The following is a 19,595-nucleotide window of genomic DNA, read 5'->3' on the forward strand; positions in this document are numbered from 1 at the left end:
AGGAGATCCCAAAAGAGAGTCACTGAACCAGCCTCGCAAGTGCTTACCCAAGCACAGAAGAGTGGAGAAAGAAACCTCAGAGCCTGAGGTTGCTTGAATCTTTCACCATCTGCAGGTAAAGCCTAATCAGACCAGCCCACCAAACCCTTCGAGTCTGCAAGGGAGGGGAAACCTGACACAAAACTGCTGGGTATAGCTGAAACTCCCCCGAAAGTGCTCTGCATTGCAAGCCAGGGGCAGTCCCTCTTTTCTGGCCTCAGTGGACTTCAAAGGGCTCTTCCAAAGGTGGCTGGACAGTACAACATTTCAGGAACATAAGCCTCTCTGATGTGTTACGAAAACACATCAGAAGCTTGCGCACACAGTCGGTGTGAAATGTGAACTTGGGAAGATGTTACCGAGCAGATGGGCAACAGCATGGTCAGAACAAAAACATTAAACAAGAATTTCTGTTCAGAGCCATCAGAAAGACCACTAAGCCAAAGAGCATTTGGAAAATGCAAACATATTTTATGGCAACAGTAGGATAGCTTCTTTTGGCAGATCCCAATGAAGTAGTTAGATTAAAGGGAAATGCTCCATGTTCCATATCAGTAGCTTTCTTTGCACTTGAGCATCTATTTGAACTAGGGTGTGAGATAGGTACTCAGTACAGCAGAGCATACCAAGACCCAAAGAAGATGGTGGAGTTTGTGCACATCTCCATCTGGCTGTGAGCAATGTGCCCTTTTAGACATTTTTGGAGCCATTGATGCAGTGAGGCAAATTCTCCTCTGCTGCATCACATGTAAATGTTTCACTCTCCATGCTGCAATCATCACTGTTATCCTTAGCAAGCAAAACTGGTTAAATAGTCATTACAGAAGCAACAGTGCAGAAATATTTCACGATTAGCCATGAGCCTTCAAGGTGAGTCACTAAAAATAGACTTTGGGGCTGCCCCCCACTGCAAAATGCATTGCTCCCTCCTGCCCTGTCCTCCAGTGGCCCATTTCCAAGGGGTTCATTCAAAGTGCAATGCCTTCCCAACACCTGGGTTGGAAAGGTATGTCAGTGTTTGCTGTTGGATGCAAGTTATTGATTCAGATAGGCAGCCAAGCAGTAGAACTAGAAACAGTCCTTACGCCTGTGGAAAATACATTGCACTCAGCAGCAAGGTCTTCCCATGGAGGAGTACTCCATTAGCTTGGTCTGGCACGTCCCCTGCCTGAAACAACGGTCACTCACTGGCCCGAGGAAATACTCTGCAACCCTAGAGCAGCCACCAAGGACAACAGGGCTGTGAGCAGTTCCAGAGCACCTCATCCCATAGCACAGCTTGGTGTAGTTTTAAACCAGCATCATTAAATTGACTCCAGACACATCTTGATGTTTGGAGGTCTTGGGGGTTTGGCATGGGTTTTTGTGGGTGAGGAGGAACAAAGCTGTTTAGGGGACTCCTGGACTCTTGAGTCATTCTTTGGGTCTGTGAACGTAGTGGGTACCTGCACTTAGGAACTGCTGGAGACATCAGTGCTGTGCCCATGGCAGCACTGCACAGCACAGCTAACAGTGCTCTGAGCCCTCCACCTTCAGCTGCCAGCACCCTGTGCAGTCTAAACAGCATGGAGTTTGCTGTGTCTGGCGAATCCCAAGAGAGGAGCAGCTATAGCAGCTCCAGGTCAGCAGTAGAGGGACATGCACATGAATCCAGAGAGGAATATTCTTTTCTCCTGGCACTACAGCAAGCCCTAATGAGAAACAGGCCACTTGAGCTTTTGAAGAATAAACTCACCAGGAGACTGCTCTGCTCTGATCAGCCTCCAGCCCTCTCATCCACTTGGGAGAAATAATAAACTGGGACATGTGAGTTATTTTCATACACAGAGTTGAGTGACCTCACACAGGGAGGACTGGTGGGGAGGATGGGGGCAATGCTGGAGCTGCTCCCCCCAGGAGCAGGCAACACAACAGGGAGCCTGCAAGGCCAGAAAGTCCCTTGGTCCCTTTGGGAAGATGGGGGGAGACAAGGATAGAGAGATGAGGTGCTCTGCTTCCCAGGGACCAAAAAGTACTGTTTTTTCAACTGGGCTCAGTCCTGCCTCATGTGGGCTGTTGTTCTGTTGTGTTCTGAAAGGCTATTGTGTGCCAGGACAGACACCTAACAGCCCCCGGGCAGGCAGGCCCACTGTGGGCAGAGAGCTGCTATGCACAGCCAGCCAGAAAATGAGCCAGAAAGCAAAGGGTCTTCTTCAACCTGAGAATAAACTGTAAGGGTGTTATTTGATGGTCCAAAATGTGATACACATAAGATTTCTTTTTTCTTTAAATATTTCACTTTAAAAACCTTACTATTTTTCCTTTAGCATTCACTTTCCTACTGGCAGACACCTTTTGGAAAGGTCACATCCAGTCAACTTCCTCCCATCCTATTCTTGCCATTTTCCAAGCCAGGTAAGGCAAATTTTACTATCTATCCTGGGGGGAAAAAAAGAGGAAAAAAACTGGAAATTGTCACAGAACCATTTGTTCACCCAGACGCCAGATGCAAGGGGCGGCAGCACAGTAAATGAGGAACCATGTCTAAGTAAGTCCTGAATTCGGTCCCTCATCCCCCTCCCTGGCACTAAGCTGGCCAGGCATAGGGAGCTTTGGCAGGGCTGGGCCTTGGTGCAGGTAGCCCCAGGGCTGAGCAGAGGGAAGCCAAGCAGCTGCCACCACAGCACTGCTTCGAGGGAGAAGCACTGATAAGGGTGACCCTGGAGAGTGGTGGGAATAGGCCACACGGGCTCCACAGGCTTTCTGCACATTCCTGCTCAAGCTATTCAGCCCATGGCATGCGAATCTAATGACCCCTCTTTTCCCAAGACCAAGAGCAGCTATCCTCCTTTTGTCCCCAAACCTTTAGCAGCAAAAGCTCCATTTCTGTTTCACAAAACCTCCTCATCCAGGCAAAGCCAGTAGTTAAACAGGCAGAAAGTGTTTCAATCTTTCCCAAGATACAAGCCATATCAGTTAAGCTGAAGTGTCCTCCCTGGGTAGAAAAAGGTCTCATGCTGTGGAGTCAGCCCTTTCCAACACCACTCCCAGGAGCAAAGCCAGGGTGATGACAGGCTCTTATCGTCTCCAAAAGGTCACAGGCAATTTCTGGCTTTCTGCGAGTTTAATTTGTTGTAGGGCTTTTGTCTTCCTGTCTATAAAACCCGCAAGGTAGCCCAGAAGGGGCTTGGGTTTGGGGTTTTTTTAGATATAGATTTGGGTTTTAACGCGGAATTGGGTTGTCTCTGCATGACCTGCTTTCCCTAACATCTCCTGTCTCCCTTCTGTTTCCTGCAGGAAGATGGTTAGATCAGGAGAAACAGCCATGGAAACCTCCTCCATTGCTAGCTGAAGCAGCAACCACTCTGAATTTCCACAGAAAATGTTTCTTCTGACCACTTGCCAGACATCTGGAGACAAAGGGCTGCTAAAAGGAACCGACACAAAACATGTATGTTTTGAATTGTTTGATTGACTCAACTATTTTTGGAGCTTTTTGTTTGCTCTTGGTTTTCCCCTTTGCTTGGGTTGCATCAAAACCATCTTCTACATCAACGGTACCGGGCAAAGTCTTCCAGGAAAAAGAGCAATCAAGACCTAATTTCCTACATAAAAAGAAAGAAAGAAAGAAACTCAAGTCTGCCAACATTGCAGGTATTTGTGTCTGCTTCTAAAATGGCCAAAACCATGCTCCAAGCAAAGCAACTGTCCTCCCTTTCCCCCTCGCAAGATGGGCTAGAAAGCCAACTCTCCTTTCAGTTTAATGCTGCTTTTCATAGAAAAATGATATTTTCAAGTTGGAGACAGAATGAAATGAGCTCATTTATGCCAGCAGTTTGTGTTGAGACTTCCAAAAAGCTTCACCCCATCATTTTAGAGAAGCAAAGACCCTTAGGGCTTATACCCCTACCTGGCAAATCACTGGAGGCAATAAATCAAGGAGAAGCAAAGACATGGTTAGAAAAACCATAAACTCACTCAGTGTAGCCAGGGGATGCCTGCTGCAGGGCAAATGCCATCATCCCATGAATCCAACAAGATGTTCAGCTGAGTCAGCCAAAAAGTGGCTAAAAGGGAATGAACTAACGTTTCTTTGGGCTTTCAAAAGTTTTTAATACAGTCTTTTCTCAGATAATGTGCAGACACAGTGTAGGGATACAGGCTTGTGGGTTTGTTGAGTTTTTTTTCCTTTCTAGCCATTCTGCCTTATGGTGTTTAACCCAAAAGTTATTAAAATAGATATTAAAGACTTCCTACTACTACAAGGCCATATAGACTTTCCTTGGTTCCTGGCCTGTATATTTAAGAAGAGTAAAGCCCAGTGAGTCCTGCCTCCTGCGGTACAGGGGAGAAGTGCTGCCATGGCTCGAGACCATGTGAAAGGGTACTAACAGGGACAGAAATATTTGATCAGGCTTCAAGGGCAGTGGTGAAGATTAGTGAGCCTAAAGATGGGGTTGATTTGGGTTTAGACTGATAATGAGCAGTCTCAAGCATGGCTGGAGGGACACTCATAGACCTCTCGTGAAAGCACCGCATGTAGTTTCCATGTGATACCTCAGCATCCCCTGTGCTGCCATGACTCTTCCAGCGTAGGAGCAGCACACAGCAGCTCAGTAGACCCTTTTTAAACGATTTTCTGCCCAGTTTAAGTGATGGTCCTAATTGCCCAGGCCAATAGCAGCTGCCCCAGCAAAACCCACCCAGCAGACTCTCTGTGCAGGTACAGCCCAGGATGCCAGCGCTCAGGAGACAGGTTGGTGCAGTTGCTGCCTCACTGGGGATGCAGCTTCTGCAGCATCCCATAGCAGGATGTGACTCTTGAGCTACAGCACAAGCTCAGGGCTTGTTTTGCCTCCCCTGTCTGGGTTAAATACCCAGGTCACACAAGCCTGGGGACACATGCCAGGGCAGTGAGTGTGGCCAATGGCTGGATGCACACACTAAGGGTCTCTCCCTCACCCAACTCAGCCAGCCACCTGGGTGAGGGTCTTCTCCTTCTGCCTGTGCCAAACCCTGTGGTTGCAGTTGACCACACTGATGGTGATGGATGGAGATGGAGTGACAAGCTCCATGCTGACCATGGCCCCCATTTACCTGCTGGTGTTCAGTTCAGAGCACAAAACCGGGGACAGGAGTGGTTTTGTGGGGTGCAGGAGTGTAGGAAAGCAGTGGGACAAGTTCCTTACCTCAGAGGCAGAGGTGATTCCAGTTCCCATGCTGTCTGCAGGCAGAAGGGGAGAGGAGGAGGATGGGGACCAAAGCATCTTGCAGAAGGGAGGTAGCCGCTGGTCTTCCTCACTTGCACACCCCAGGAAACACCTGGTTTAGGCTTTGTCTGGGAGCCTGAGCACCATGAGTGCACAGGAGGATGCAGCTGGTTTCTCTCTGCTTTTCTCCCCCTGCTATTCAGGACATTATCGGTAAAAAGGACACTACAAAAGGACATGCAGGCTGCACCTGGCCCTCTAACTTCATCCCGTTTTAGTGCCGTGTCCTCTCACAGAGCTGCTGGTTTGAGTCAGAAAAGGACACCGAGAACACGGCTGTTCCCGGCTGTACCACCACTCAGGGTCACAAGCAGACAGCCCAGCTGATGAAGCAGGTCAGGAGAGGGATGCGCTTCGCAGGATTCTGACAGCCCCTGTTTCTGAACATTTGCCCTTTTGGCTCCAGCTCCCCAGGGAACTTGGCCTCTCCTCCAAGGCAATGGCATGGCAATGGTACCTGCCACGCACGCTGCTGTTATGCTAAAGGGAAAGCCAAGCGCAAGCAGTGCCTCTGATAAAGAGGGTCTTCTGAGGCTGCTGATGTTCTGGTGGTCCCTACTCGAGCACAAGCCAGCTTTTGCCTAGATCCAGCCCCAGGAGAGCTCAAAGCCTGGCACTAGGTTGAGAAGTTCCCTTTCCATTCTCTCAGGCCATGTCTGACACACAACTACCTCACCCCAAGATGTGCCAAAGCCTACAGAGAGCTACAGGTGGCTCTCCTCATGCAGCACCATCTCTTATGGCAGCTCCCTGTGGACTCAGAGGGGCAGCAATTTATTTTACCCAATGTTAGCTCAGCAAGCCAAAGCATGCCAGGGTGGGTATACATTCCTCTGCTTCGCATTGCCATAGCATGGGTCTTCTCCCTGGGGAGAGCTGAAGTAGCACACGTCTCATTGCTGGCTGAGGAGGAGGCTGCTGGGCAGCTATGTCCCTCCTGTGAGGGGCTGAGAGAGACTGGAGCCACCTTGGCCCACCTCATTTGACCAAGCCAACCTTTCCACCGTCTGAAAGCTGTGGCCAGACCTGTTAGTGAGGCCAAGCTGGGCTGAATATAGCCAGTAGCTGTGTTGCAAGAAACATTACTCATCCCCTTGCTGAAGAAGCAATGGTCTGGATGAAATTCAAATGTCAGTTTTTATAAGATCTCCAGCTGCCTAGCTTCTTGTTCTGGAGGTGAGGGGGAACCTCCATGCTCCAGACCTCTCTCTGGCACTGCAGTCCCCTCTGATGTGAGGAGCTGGCTTCTCTGCTGGAGCTCCAGTTCTGCTGGTTCCTTCTGCAGAGCAGGAGGAGAGGCTGTGCAGAAGAGGGGCACAGGCCCTAACTCTTGGTCCACGAACCAGCCACAAGGCTGCTCCAAGCTGCAGGCTGGGATCACACTTGGCTGTTTTGGTAGCAGCACCGGAGCTAGCAATGGAGATGGGGAGGAGGTGGAGGCCGGCTGCAGTGGCGCTGCCAGAGGTGAGGAGCTTGTATGGCACCAGGATGCGACACCATGCAGGGCATGGTAAGCCTCCTGTCCTGCATAGCAACAAGGCTGCCTGTGACAGGCTGTTTTGCTGCCTGTAGTCTAAATCTGGCCCTGTGGGCAGCACCAGCTTCACTGCTGAGAAGCCAAGGTAAGGGGAAGTGAAAGCCAGAGGGGCCACACCACCTGCTCTGCCTCGCTGTTTTGCTTGTCTCTCTCTCAGGAAACCTTGAGTTGCTATATTTGAGCACTGATTATGCCCTGGCTCTGTTCTTATCCTTGTTTGTGAAGTTTGACTGAGTTCACACACTCTTGTGTACACAATATATCACCCCTCAGCTGCCAGGGAGCATGCACACCTGGCTGGGATCCCCCACACCACAGGGACATGGGCTTCCCGAGGGGATGCAAATGCTGTCCCAGGGCTTTCTGCACCACCAACACGCCAGTGCACATGTGAAACTGGAGAGGAGCTGCTGACAGCCCAGGCTGGGCACAAACATGCCATTTGACCCCACCACGCCGCATGGCAAGAGGTGCCAAGAGATGGAGGAAGTTGCCCTTTTCCAGAAGAGCGCCCCTCTAGAAAAGGCAGGAAAGCTTCAGCAGGGGGTCTGCAATTAAAGTGGGAGGGGACAGGGCTAAAGTCAGCAGCCGCTGCAAAGCATGTGAAGGTAAGGCTAACAGGAAGGGAGATGTCAGGGAGCAAGCAGAGGCTGTAAGGATTGAGGTCTGTGAGAGAAGAGGGAGAAGAAAGGAAGGCCACTAAGCCACAGGCTGTCTTGGGTGGCTGGGCTCCTGAATTCCCTGTTGTCCCCCAGCAGCAGCACTTTTTTGCTCCTGAGGGTGATAACAAAGATTTTTCCACTGTAGGAGACCAACAGTGGAAAACTTCCAACCCCAGCCTGGGGAGGCAGAGTTTTTCCACAGCATGAGCCTTTCCTCTTCAATCCCATTCCATGGCAGCTTTCCCTTTCATAGAATCATAGAACGGTTTGGGTTGGAAGGGACCTTAAAGGTCATCTAGTTCCAACCCCCTGTCATGGGCAGAGACACCTTCTTTGCATCTATTTTTCTATCATTGAAGGGACCTTTAATTCTCCTTAGAAGAAAATAAAATAAAGAAGCCAAAGGCCACTCAAACCCACTCAGGCTTTCAAGCCAACCCCCAAGTCCTCTCACCTTTTTTTCGCCAGCCAGAGGGGGCACACTGGAGGGAGGCAGCTGAGTTGGGCAGCTGAGTCCTCTTTGACTGGATGCACCAGCACAGTAAGGCACATACCCCAGACAGAGCTTTTATGTGCAATCCAAGAAAAGTCATCTGTGTATCCAGCTCCTTCCTCCTACTGACATTTCCATGGTCAGGCTGATCTAGTCCTGACTTTCTAACCCTAGTTACATATTCTCCCTTCTGACATCTTCTTTTACACACTGGTATCACACTCTTCCATACGAAGGTCTGTCTACACAAGAACCCAAACAGCACAGCCTACCTATTATTTTTCTACCACACGTCAAGGGGATTAGAAGTTACATGTTAAATAAATTATTGCCCAAACACTGCTGCAAGCTAACACGTGGCCTCTGGCCCCAAAGAGCAAGCAGACTGAAACAGGGCAGGGAGCTCACGCTGTAACACTAGAAGAGAAGGGGGAATCTACTATTCAAAACCACCATCCAGGTAAGCAATGTCTTTTAAATGTCCTCAGCTGGCTGGAAACAAGCCCCTAGTGGGTTTTGATTAGCATATACTGAGCATGAGGTGGGCGCTAAGCTGGGAAAGCTTTTCTTCTCATGTTTGTTCTATCATAGTCCTAGACCTGAGTTATCTTTCCTGTGCAGCTGCCTACTAAAGAGGATTTGCCTTGAGACTTTGCTCGTCTGTGCTTTCTGAGGAAGAAGCAAAGAAATCCTTGCAAGACCTTGCTGCAGGAAAGACTGCTTCATATGAAGTGTAGAGGTGAGCCTGAAGGGACTCTATTGCAACTATTTCAATTCTCCTCTTTCCTTCCCTTTTCAGGTCTCCACCAACACAACTGGGATTAAAACACTTCTGTCATGGTGAAAGGCAAATTAATTGATCCTTATGAGACTCTCACAGTGAAATGGTAGTTACTCTTTGTGACAGAAGGACTGGTATTCGTGTACCATAGCTGTGAGTAGGCAGCTGCACAGAATTTGTGTAGGTGACGCTTATAAGAAAAGCCCTGAGAAGGCTGTAAATGAGCCCTCATCTTCCCTTCATACTCCTAATCACAGGAGAACGTGAGGATGACCTGCAAGCTCAAGATTTTGTTACAGGCAGACTGACGTCTCCAACTTCAGTCCTTCCATTTGCTGTAGGCTGGTACTTGCTCAGTAAGCAAGGCCCCTACTCTAGTTACTTGTCGCCGGCTCAGTGCCCTCCCTCGGCTCAAGAAGGAGGCTGTCTTCAGAAGGACTGGTGGGATGAGGTCCTGGAGAAGAAAAGTCTTCCTTTCAGACTGGGATCGCAGGGAACACGGCAGCTCAGCTTGTGGAGCATCCAGTCCCGGCGGGGAGGGGCTGGGCACTGTCCGCGGTGCTGAGCTCCGCCGCCGCTCCCAGGGGCTTGCTGGGGCGGGGGGACCGGGGACACTGCTGGGCAAAGGGAAGCGTCTGCTCCTCAGGTGGAGCCGGGTTACAGGGGGAAAACACACACACACAAACACCTCTACCCCCCAAAAAAACCCCAATAAACCCCCCCAAAACCCAACCCCAAACACCCAACAAACGAGCAAAAACCAACACAAAAATTGGAATTTCAGATTAGAAATTGAGTTTGAGGGATGGCTTTCTTCACCCCGTACCACCTCAGGGGTATTGTCATCTTCCAACCCTAAAGGTACAAAATTATTACGACCCACACACAACTGTGTGCTTCGTGCTTCAATCCATGTTCTGAAGCAAATTCCCTAGCTGCTGAAGGAGAGAGCACCTTGCTGAGCTTTGCACGAGCCTGAAAAGCACAGGGCGGAAGTGTAGAGGTTAAGAAGTTTCAGAAAACCACTTCTGTAAGGATACATCGTTAATTACCCTTACAGCTTTCAACAAGCCATCCACTTCACAGACATTTACCCTTAGAGTCCCTCCAGGCCTTTCTCTGACCTGCAATTCACATAACTCATAAAATGAGACTCGTGGCAGGGGTGGCCCACTTATCACTAGCCCAAACAGGGAGCTGCAGCTGCTGAAACATGGTATGTATAAAAGGTGGCAGGCAGCACTGTTCAAGGCCAGGTTAGATGGGGCTTGGAGCAACCTGGTCTAGTGGAAGGTGTCCCTGCCCGTGGCAGGGGGGTTGGAACTAGATGATCTTTAAGGTCTCTTCCAACCCAAACCATTCCATGCTTCACCCAAAGAGCACAGCAGACATGCACAAGTAGAATGAGTCACTGCTTATTCACTGAGACAATTCATGACAGACAAAATCAGAGGGAATGATTTCTCTGAGCCTAAAGATGGGATTTGAAATGCCTGCCTCTCTCCTCTCTCTTACCTGGAAAGCCCGTTTCTCTAAAATGAGAAACTGAAAACAAAAGTTTTCTTTGTTAGCTGTATTTATCTAGGGCAAGGCAAACCGGGTTTGGAGATAGCAGGAACTGGTTTTGAAACTTCAGGGGATAAAGTTTATTGGCTGAGGTGAGCAGGAATTAAATCACAGGACATACGTTCCCTTTTGTAGACAGGATTGGGGATCTGAACATCAGTGATCAGCAACATTATTTTGTTTCCTCTTCAAAAAAGCCTGCATCATCTGTGACTTTTAGTGTGCACAGCACAAAACACATAGGAAGAAATCTTTTCAATACTCTGAAGACAAAAGTTCAAGAACAAATTACGTCATTTCCTAATGGGAACACTGCCCTTACAGGCTTGAGTTACATTCTCCAAAACACTGTGTCTAAAATACAAGCAGAAGGTACTTGAAGCATTTTCAAAGACTCTTGGCTTACAAAATTTTAGAAGAAGGTTCTCTGTGCTCCAAGTCCATTTTATTTCTCAAGCAGGCAAAGAACACTGAGTGTTTCTCAAGCAAAGTTCCTCTCCTGCACCAGCCTCATGGCTTAGGGCAGTCAGTGATCTACCACATCCCTTTTCTTTATGTGGGCAGGGAATGCAGGAAGTGAGAAGAGGATGAGAGATGACATCAATAAAAAAAGCCCTCCATGGTTTTAAGCTTTGAGGTGGCTGAAATTCAAGGAAGTATGGTAATCTGGTCTGCCTCCCAGAAGACATCATGACACTTGGTTGAGCTATCCAGATTCACAGAATCAAGAATGGTTGAGGTTGAAAGGGACTGCTGGAGATCACTTGGACCAAGCCCCTTGCTCAGGTTGGGTGCCCTAGAGACAATTGCCCAAGGCTATGTCTAGATGGCCACACTCAAAACTGGAATGGTCATTCTGGGCAGCAAATACTGCACCACCACCATTTGTATGTGAAAGCCTGGCCTCCATCAAGACACCTGTAAGAGTCCTCCTTTCAGGAGAGTCCATCCAAAAGACTTGTTCAGCAGTGTCCATCAGGATGGCTTCTGGTGGGTAGAGTAAGGACACCCATAGAAGGACCCTGCCTTTCCATGAAGACCAAGTGGCTGGTTTCCTGAAGACTCCTATTGTCCTATTAAAGGATTGTCAGAGAAAAGTAATTTTTGTCTTCACAAAGGCCTGTTCTCTTTAAGTTGGATTTAAAGAAAGAAAAAGTTGCCTTATGCTCAGCAGAGGCACCATGCAATAGGACTGGTGAGGCTGGCTTGCTATTGGATGCACTCTAGTTGCTGCTACTAAATGGGGCACAAGTAAGTATGGAGTGGTCTACTTTGGGGAAACCCCTACACCCAAGCAATCCTAAGGAAGAGTTCTCAGAACTGACACCGGGCTTCCTGTTGTCAGCCACATGGAGTGCAGGATCTCAAATTTGGGTGGGTTTACTGGACTGTTCCTGAGTGGTAACTGGGGCTGGATGCGGGCTTATGCATTTGCTAGCTAAGTCTAGAGAAGGCCAGCTGTAGCTTCTGAACCCCTTATGCTGGTGACACAGGAGAAGTGACATGTCTTGTATCACCCCTCCTTAAGTCAGTTCTGGATCCTCTCACGTGTGACTGAAGTAAGTGGGGACTGCTCTACTGCACTGCAATTGCAGAAACACCCTGCAGCAGATGAACCTAATACCTGAAGCTGCTGATCTGAGTCTGTACCATCTCATGCTCTGCAGTGATGCAGGAAGCCCTTCCCTTGCCCATAGCCAGAACACCATCCTCAAGAAGCCCACAGCAGAAAAACGAAGATCTTTCCAATTCTTACCTTTTAAAGGCAGTATGATGCTTCCCCTTGGACCTCACTTCATATCATGTTCCAAAGCTTATGGAAAAGAGTCCTCTACTTGCCTCACATGCCAGGACCACTCCCTCACATGTACAAGGCATTTCTTCCTCTAACCTGTAAAACTGGAGTCGGAGATGAGGATTTACTTGGTTCTCCCTCTTACAATATTGGAATAGAGGCCATATGTCTTCATTCTCCTGGAATTTACCCAGTATTTCAAGATTTAACATTAATATCAGCAGACCAGAATGCTCTCCAGCCAACAACTCTCACAGTTTCCCCTATTGCTACTGGGCTCAAGAGTAGCTTGTCATCTAAGCAGAACACCCTCCCTTCCAAACATCCATCAGAAAAAATTATCCCATCCTTTTGAATCTTTATTAACAGACTTACTTCCAAAAATCGACTGGGTGAATGCCCTCAGCACAGTAAGTTTAGTTCCAAAAATGAAAGACTGTCGCATTATCTTTAAGAAAAATGTATCTGTCTGGTTTTCAGCATCCCCTCCTTATATTTTTTGTACTTCAGAAGTCTAACATACACCAAACGCCACCTATTACTGCTTTTTTCCCCGTATCTAATAAAGTGTGTATCTTGCTTCGACTTGCTACCGTCACTGTAGTTCAGTACAACGGCTTTTAGCTAAAGCTATTGTCTCTCTTGAACATGGAAATAGAGCTCTTTGGCTACCTAATATATTCTTCCTAAACAACTTTTTCCCCCTTTGAAAATGTTTTGGGTTTGTTGTTTTTTTTTTCCCCCACAAAGATTTTTTCCTGTATGTCTTACTCAGAATTTCCTCCCATTGGGATATTAGGCTTTTAGAGATACACACCACAACTTAGCAAATCACTAGCAGGAACACCCTATTTCACATTCTAGAGGCTATCAATCATCACTTGGATTTTCCATGACCAGCTTCCAGACCCTTGAACTATTCCCGGCTGAACCAGTCTCATCTGTATAGCCACCAGCCTCTGCTCAGGACTGACTGGGTTTCTCCTTCTGGCTCCTAAATGTTTTGGAGTAATTTTCACTTGGAAACGGGAGAGTCCTTGAAGTCCAATGACTTCACTCAACTGTGGACCAAAGATAATCAGAAAAAAATGGTTAAGAGCATGGGTTAAACATGCTTAGAAGATGTGAATCGTTCTCTGATAAAGCTCTGATCTCTGAGTCAGACTTCTCTCCTGAACCCCCTGCTCCTGCCATCGCAGCAGGGCTTCCTGGCACATGTGCAGACATGTCAAAACAAAAGCCAAGACAAGTGGGTCACTCAACTGTAGGGGAGAGTGGAAGATAGATGGTGCAAAGACATCTCTTCCCTGCAGGAGACATTTCCACCCTGCTCCCTAAAGACCTTTGGCTGGAAGAGTTGCAAACACCCGCCTTGATACAGTGTGCAGAAATTGATTTGAGCAACCTGCAAGAACGAACCCATGTCATCATCACGAAAACAGAGTCACAGAAAGGAAGAAATGCTTCTAGTGGGCTTGGAAGAAAATTACTGGTATTTTTGTCTGATTTCTAGCAGTTTGGGATAAGACTCTTCTTCACCCTTCCCAGTTGTCTGTCGTGTAGGTATCTGAGCTAGTCACTCCAGGATTTCTTCATAGTTCCTGGAGAGACATGGACATTTCTAGAGCCCAGTGATCTCTCAGTACAGCACAGCTTGTCAAGAGAGAGCACAGGGTTGAAGAAAGGTTTCCAAAATATACTGCCAACAAACAGCATGTGCACAGAAAGAGTCACATTCTCGCAGCTTGTTCTGGTACACTTGACACAACCACCAACAGCTTTTCTCTTCTCCAAACCTCATGCCCCCCATGCTGCATCAACATCTGTAATGCCTGGTACACCAACCCCTTGTAGAAGCAATGCTGTAAAGGTTAACCGGAGACTGAGTTCAGACCCCAGCTAACCCGAAGCTGAAGTATCACAAGCGAAAAAGCACCAGACAAGGTTTTGCAGCCAGGCACCAGCACCACAGGCTGCCTCATCTCTCAGTAACCCCCTGGGCGCAGACACAACACTCTCTGAAATGCTGCAAGCAACTTATTTTAGGTGGCTGTACATCAGGAACCCCTAGCCAAAATAAACCTCTAGGCTTGCTTCAATGCATCTTTTTTTAGAAAAGAATGTATATAAGCGATCTTTCATGAAAGAAAAATATTGTTGTGAGCCTGTGCAATATTTTACCATGATTTTTTAAGGAAAATATTATCTTCAGTCTGGATCGTAGGAAGTAAAACATTAGCCTGAATAATAGTGATACCTACATTTTGCTGTCCTTAACACCTACAACAGGAATCTCCAGGCAACATCTGGGAGACAAGCTACAACTGGCACCTATCTGAAGAAAAATTAAAATGGCAACTACATAATAAAAGTAAGATTTTAGCTCTTCAAAAATATTTTCCATAATAAGGGTCTTCTGAACATTAAAACCAGCTTTTAATATGTTTGTTTACAACATTTATACAGTATTTACACCTTATTTTCTCAGTGCTTGAGTTCTCTGCTAACTCTGTAGTGTGAGAATAAAGATTTGGATCAAGCCTAGATACTCTGCCAGCATTCCGGCATGTCTGGATTCTCAAGAATCCATTGCTCCAGAAATAAAAAGGAAATTAAACCACTGGAAAAATAAAACAAGTATGTTAGGTTGCTATGGAGCCTGATTAAAGTTGGAAGTAAGGTTTAACTTGCTGCTTAATTCACATCATTAAGCAGTGAATATGGCAGGGGATTGAAAGGCCCTGTGCTGCTGCTCGGCGCTCAGCAGACCCCAGGGTCCTCTCTGAAACAGTCCAAGAACAGAAATCCTCTCTTCAAGATGCAGAGCGCACACTGCCAGCTGTCAGCTTCCAGACAGCTCTGGCACCCCGACCTTAAACATCCTTCTGCAGGCTTCTCTGATGCCATTTTTAAAAGTCGCGTCACTTCAATGGGTATAAAATGTCACCATTTAGGTCAGACTGATTCAAACAGTGCCATGAGCCAGTGCTATTATGCTGCAGCCTATTTGTGATGTATTACAATGTAATATATACTGCAATGAACAGCCTCCTCTGAGATGGTCACTCTTACAAATTAGACATTGTTCATACACCTGAAACAGCCTCAAGAGCAGTTGTCATAAAGAAACCAGTTTTAAATTGTTTTCTCCACAGTTCATATTGATCTCTTGATCTTATTGATTTTATTGATCTCTTACTCAAGATCAGTACAATGCATTATAATACTACTACTACTACTACTTCTTAATGAAGTCTGGGATCTGGAGGTTTCAGCGGTGGACATAAACTCTCTGACAAAGAGCTGGTGTTACAATACTGCAAGTCAGTCAAAGGAACCCTGAGATGAACTGGAGACCATTCGCTACTCGTCTATTCTTCATTAGCAGTAACTAAAATCAGTAATCAGATAGAATGCACCTCCAAAGCAAAAGCCTCTGTTCTGGAATTAAAAGTCATAACTTCACAAGCCATTTTACAGTTAACGGCAAGACCACTACCATCAAACAGCACACTGCTAGTTAATGAAGTCTTATCCATGTAAGAAACTTCCTTTCTTGTTTTAACTAAGTCAGTGTTTTCAACTGCTATTAAAACAAAATTGAAGGCCTGATCAACTGAAACTCCTGGCCATGGTTGCAATTATACCCATACAGTAATCTTTTATTTCTAACCAGACAAGAAGAATCATGCTGAGAATAACAAAGACCAGGGTTCATACCGTAACTGCTGAGGAGATACAATACACAGAACAGCACATGTACCATCATGATTTTACATTGCAATTGAGCATTTACGAATTACATGTGTAGACTGGCATAACACAGTCCCTCTGCAAGTTCTGCTGGCATGCTGCTGCAGTTTTAAGTCAGACATGCCTGCGAGAAGATGGTCACCTTTACTTCAAAACTGCATTCCCTAGTTCATCTGTGTGGGGTTTTTCAAACACCCACATCCTTCTATTCAATTTCTGACATGTTCCAGTACCATCCACACCCCTTCTCTTCCCACCCCATCGTTAGGGCAAGGCTTCCAAAATACCTCCTCCTGGCCCTGCCAGCAAGTTCCTGTGTTACCTAACTGTGCTGCTGCTTCTCTTCAGGACTCATTTTTTGGCCTGAGAAATGGCAGTAAATAGAAATCCTCTCTCTATCAGAGAAGCACTGCAAGGAAGGAGGCTAAGCACCAGTCTAAAGCATGCATACCTAGTGGGAAAATTACTCTACGTTCAAAGTTTCCTCTGCTCCAAAACAGACACTGGTTTTTGGGGGTTTTTATGAGCAACATTTCTCTGGAGTAACTCCATGAATTCATTGCCAGAGGCTGAGCCCCATCCACATGTGTTGCTCCCCCCAATCAAACAGGGATGCAGAAACATACTCCAGTGCAGCTGTAACACAGGAGCCCAGCCACTCAGGTCTGCCAGGCCACTAGCATATCCCTCATAGCAATTGACAAACTCCCACTGGTGTCACATGGAATTTGGGCAGTGGGATTGATGGCAGGCTCTCTTCCCAAAAATAACTTACTTTCCCCCAGTCTTAACTAAAACTGCCCAGGAGGAGAAAGTGGAAGAGAGCTCATGAGGTCTAGAGAGCTACATCAGTCCTGGCAATTAGTCAGGGCCGTACAACATTTGGGGAGCCGCACATGAACAGTAAAACAGGCAGGCAGATGATTGTGATGACTAACAGATGTGATGGCAAGAGTAGAAACATGGAGCTCCTCGCTTCGGTCATGTTGTGAACTGTTGTCCCAGGGATACTTGTCATCACAGTGTTTTAGACATGGGGGTGCAGACAAAAGGACTGAGGAATGGCTGTTATGCAGTGACAGTATAGAAGTTTTCTTTGCTGTCTCTACCCTGTATTTACAGAAGAAAAAGAATACTCCCAAAATAACCTGTATCCAGTACCTTTGGGGACTTTGTGCTGACACTGGTTTTAAACCACCTGCAGGTTTCAAAGTGCCCAGAACAATCTTGTGTACTCTTCCGTATGCAAGAACAATGCAAACCTGTGAGCACTTCTGTCATCTCCAGGCACCGTGCAACCCTTAAGTCAGTAAAGTAGTAGATAATTAAGAAGAGGAGTTACTCTGTCCATCTACATTGCAACTATTTACCCATAGGGTTTGGACAAAATGTTTTTCTAATACCACCAAGTGCAAAATACTACATCTGGAAACCAGAAGCACAGATGATATTGACACCAGATGGGAGAGGCTGCTTTGAGAAGCAGCAGATGGACTTTGAAATCATCACGAATAACTGACTTGGCACAAGCACTTGGCATGCCACAATGCCATGGTAAAAAGCACAGGCACAGTTTGTGGACACAAACATCAAGAGGTTGAGAAGCAATCTTAGCACTATTTTTTAATCTGTGGTATGTAGAGTACTGGGCTAGCAACTGGTGCTAGGTTGTGAGAAGCACAGAAACCACAAAGTTCCAGAGGAAAAAGTTTCCAGCTTGAGTCCAATATATACACAACATGAAGCTTCAAATGCTTGTTTTCTACAGGTCATCTAGGAGCTGAGGGGATTAGTGGATAGCAGGAGACAGTCTGGAACTTTTCAGCCTTGTCGATAAGGCTGCAGCAATCTGCAGGTCAAAGATGAAGTTCAAAGACCAATGTGGAAATGCAAATTAATTTCTTAGTAATGACCACAATGAAATGTTATAACAGGTTCTCCAAGTACACAATGAATTGCCACTATTGAGCACCTTTAAGGCAAAACTGAGTAACTTTCTGGGAGGCACAATAAGATGTACTTTTCAGAATAAGAGAGAAAGGGGGTGGAAAAGGGAATAGTTGCAGGTGGACAATCAATTCTGAAATGAGAAGCACATCCAGAAAGGGACCAGCCTGTGCCACAAATCCAACACACTCAGAAGACTTGCCTTGCTGAATGGAATCATACAATAGTTTGGGTTGGAAGGGACCTCCACAGCTCATCTAGTTCCAACTGCCACTGCAATGAGCAGGGACATCCTCAACCAGATCAGGTTGCCCAGAACCACATCCAGCCTGGCCTTCAATGTCTTCAGGGATGGGGCATCCACCACCTCTCTGGGCAACCTGTGCCAGTGTTTTAACACTCTCATCATACAGAATTTTTTCCTCACATCCAGCCTGAATCTCCCCTCTTGTAGTTTAAAACCATCACTTCTCACCCTGTCACAACAGGCCCTGCTAAAGAGTCTCTCCTCAGCTTTCTCATAGGCCTCTCAAGAACTGAAGGGCTGCTCTAAGATCTCCCCAGAGCCTTCTCTTCAGCTGATAGTCAATGGGTAATACTGGGGTAGGCAGTATAGCTTTCCTTAATGTACATGTGAACTACCAGTTTAGGATCTAGCAGCTGCTTTGCACGCAGTTCTTGGCAAGACTCTCTTTTTTCCAGCATGATGACTCAACTCTTTCCTACTAGGAAAATTACTAAGGCTTGGCAGGTTAACTACTCCCTTCACCAGGCAGTCTTGCTTATAGGATATGGAGCTCATCTTTTTCTTGTTGAGACAAAGCAGAACAGATTGCAGCATTGCTACTACAGTAAAGCACAACCTGACAGTAAAGCTACTACAGTAAAGCTATGCCTGACACCCACAGTGAGGTGGTGTGTTACACTTTTTGATATACGTCCATTTTAAGTTGCTGGAGAAATACAAATGCTATTTTATTGCTGAAAATAGCAACTTTGATTATTTAGTGTATTAGTGAACTAGCTATACTAATATGTAATAAGCAGTATTCAAAATAAGGCATACAAAGAAAAATCTTTGTTTCTCTCACAGGAGCATCTACTCTGTGAGGGCACACTGAATACTCCAATTTCAAAAGTATTAACTATTCCATCATGGAAGGAAGGAAATAAGTACATCTGCCTGAACAATAGCAACAATTTAGAACAACATTTGTCTAATACCTCTCCCACCCCATCACAAGACTGCACTCATCTTTCCACAGCATGGAGAAGGCCAGGTTCTAGCAGTACAACAGAATAGGACACTTGTCATTGCATTTTCACCAACAACACAACAGCAATAGAGCAAGAACAGCTTTCTTCTTCAGTTCTCTCAATTTTTACCATTATGTACATTCCCTATGAAACTGAAAGAGTACATACCACCACTTGCTTAAGCATAGCTCTTTTTCTGTTTCAGTATCTGACCCTGCAAAGCTAAGTTTGGTATTCTAGAAACGTAATGATGTTACCCAAAATAACTCTGAAGCTTTTATGATGACATAAACTGAGGAGTTGAGGTAAAGAAGTTTCAGCTGACGAGCAGATGGCTTATGTTGCCCGGCTGCATTATCAGTTCTCCATTTAAGTTCAGAGAGAAGCAGTTACACCTTGAAAAAGGACTACACAAGCTTCACAATTACTTCCATGGGATCACACTGCCTCTGCTAATCTCCACAGAAGTTTCCACTGCAGGTGTTACAAGGTCCTGAAGACTGGAATTTCTCCAGC

This window comes from Strigops habroptila, chromosome 2 (assembly GCF_004027225.2).
Source record: "Strigops habroptila isolate Jane chromosome 2, bStrHab1.2.pri, whole genome shotgun sequence".
NCBI classification, from domain to species: Eukaryota; Metazoa; Chordata; class Aves; order Psittaciformes; family Psittacidae; genus Strigops; species Strigops habroptila.